Source organism: Dipodomys ordii, unplaced genomic scaffold, assembly GCF_000151885.1.
Source record: "Dipodomys ordii isolate 6190 unplaced genomic scaffold, Dord_2.0 Scaffold44, whole genome shotgun sequence".
Lineage (NCBI taxonomy): Eukaryota > Metazoa > Chordata > Mammalia > Rodentia > Heteromyidae > Dipodomys > Dipodomys ordii.
The window spans coordinates 1,230,601-1,233,313 of record NW_012267260.1 but is presented as its reverse complement, the minus strand read 5'-3'; the positions used below and the strand labels follow the sequence as shown (position 1 = coordinate 1,233,313).

General features: G+C 61.0%; 1 protein-coding gene across 1 annotated transcript in view; it reads right to left on the bottom strand.

Moving 5' to 3' along the window:
- Positions 1-1,978, bottom strand: part of Dst (dystonin) — a 287,116-nt gene extending 285,138 nt beyond the window's left edge. Inside the window, exon 1 of the mRNA XM_013019154.1 lies at positions 1,782-1,978. The gene's annotated coding sequence lies outside the window, so the exon portion shown is untranslated. The remainder of the gene's footprint in view (positions 1-1,781) is intronic.
- Positions 1,979-2,713: the final 735 nt, after the last annotated feature.

Below are 2,713 nucleotides of genomic sequence, written 5' to 3'. Positions count from 1 at the left end.
ACTACCACAGTGCTCCACACACAGTGCTCCACCTGCACACTGCCACAGTGCTCCACACAGTGCTCCACCTGCACACTACCACAGTGCTCCACACAGTGCTCCACCTGCACACTGCCACAGTGCTCCACACAGTGCTCCACCTGTACACTACCACAGTGCTCCACACACAGTGCTCCACCTGCACACTACCACAGTGCTCCACACAGTGCTCCACCTGTACACTACCACAGTGCTCCACACAGTGCTCCACCTGCACACTGCCACAGTGCTCCACACAGTGCTCCACCTGCACACTACCACAGTGCTCCACACAGTGCTCCACCTGTACACTACCACAGTGCTCCACACACAGTGCTCCACCTGCACACTACCACAGTGCTCCACACACAGTGCTCCACCTGCACACTACCACAGTGCTCCACACAGTGCTCCACCTGCACCAGTGCTCCACACAGTGCTCCACCTGCACACTACCACAGTGCTCCACACAGTGCTCCACCTGTACACTACCACAGTGCTCCACACACAGTGCTCCCGCCACACAGAGCACGTCTTGCTGCCTAAACTCTGAGCTCCAGGAAACACAGAACTGCAGGCAGGCAGGCAGAGTGCACACAACCGTGGGACCGTGGCTGTGGTCCAGGCCCCGAATTCTGTCCCACACAGCGAGCTGCCTCGGGGGGCCACCGGCCGCTGACCCCGCCGCTGAGCTCGCGGCTCTCCGGGATGTGACCAGGCCTGGCGGGCACCACTGGTCAGGAGGTGGGGCTCATCGGCTCAAGACACAGAGGCTCGGCCAGGGGCGGCTCAGCTCTGAAGGGAATCCCACTGGTCTGTGCCATCCCGGCCCAGCCGCCGAGTCCACCCTGCTCCCTGTGGGCCCGCCACGTGGCCACCCAATGGGAGGGCCATTCTGTCATCTCCGGGGACGGTCAGGTCTGGCGGCCTCGTGGGCTGGACGGGAGACCCGGCCGACCCACACAGCACAGGCGAGGAGCAGGGTCGTGTTTTAATGCTAAAGCAATGTGGAGGGGTTACAGCCACCAAGTGCCTTTGGCAAAGCTACGTTTCCTAAGGCCCAAGCCCTTTATGATCCCAGCCTCGGTTAAAAAGTCTATATGCAGCCGGTGCCAGTAGTGCATGCCCGGAAGCTAGCTACTCAGGAACCTGAGATCTGAGGAGCACCAAAAATCCAGAAGTGGAGCTGTGGCTTAAGTGGGAGAGTACCAGCCTGGAGTGAATGGGGGAACAGCACCCAGGCCCACAGGTCAGGCCCGGGAACAGCACACGTGTGCACACACACGCAGAGTCCACACGCCAGAACTCCACCAAGAAAATAAATCAAGGCACACAGGACAGGGTGTCAAATTAAGACCTAGGCAGCAGCTCCCCTGGCTGGAAGACAGCCGCTGCCCGCTAACAACCCTAGGCCTCTGCAGACTCAGGAGCCACTCCTCCCACGCCACCGTCGGGAGCCATGCTCAGGGGCCCAGGGCCTGCCACCCCCTCCCCCTGTGCCCCTCTCAGCTCGCTGGCCTCCCCCCACCCCCACCCCCTTTCTGCAGCCCACCCTCATTCCAGACCTGCAGCGCCCAGGAGGCCGGTCCATTATCTATTGGTCTGCCCACAGTCCCTAGCTGGCCTCTCCGAAGGAGCGAACGCTCGCAGCTCCTTGCTGAGGAAGCCACGCGAACACCCAGATGCTGCGATGGCAAAGCAGGACGAGGAAGAGAACGCGAACCTCATTTGAACGCAATCACAAAGGGTAGGTCTCCACTTACGGGCCTGCGGGTGGGCGCGCCCTGGACCGAGTGGTAGAATTCCGGCTGCACACGGCTGCTCTTCTTGATCCTCCTCTTCCTCACGGAGCCTTCCGGCTCACTCTGGTGCTGAGCTTCCACCACCGGCTTCACTTCTTCCAGGCGGGCGGCGGCTGCCGCTGCAACCCTTCTCCTGATGTGGCGCGGGCTGGCTCTGAACCCCTGCGTCAGGACACAGAACACGTGGGTGAGGTCCCCGTCCGCACTTCCCTGGGGTAGGCCTCCCAACCAGCTCCCAAAGCCCCAAGCTCCACGAACGCGTCTTCACCCCCAAAGTGAGCACTGAGAGCTGAGCATCCAGGCTGGTCCCGGCACGCCCGGAGTCTACACCCTGCTCTGCTTAGAGAGACGTCTGTGTGTGCCAGAACGGGGCTTGGACTGGGGCCCAGGTGCTGTCCCTTAGCTTGTTCACCTCAAGACCAGTGCTCAGCCCCGTGAGCCACAGGCCATGGCTCTCCTGCCCAGACTTCTGACCACGATCCTCAGACCCCAGCCCCCTGAGTAGCCAGGATTACAGGCGTGAGCCACCGACACATGGCTCATGTGTGTGTACCTGTGACTGGGTGTTAAAGAGAGTTTCTGTGCTCTGGTGGGGGCACACTGTGTATGTGGGAATGTGTACGCAGCTCTGGACAATAGAGAAGAGCCTGCAAAGCTCAGCTTACCCAGGAACTAAGAGAGTTTCCTGAGCTCTGGTCGAGGCGTATCCTCGGCACTTCAGGTGTCAGAGAACGAATTAACAAATGGCCCCATAAGCGGTGGCAGGTGCAGAATGGCTGCACGCTGTGTTCCAGGCAGAGGAAGCCACGCAAGAGATGACCAGACGAGAACCCTACGGCAGGAGCAGCATGACCAGGGATGCCCGGTGAGAGCGCACGCCAGGCAGGAGCAGC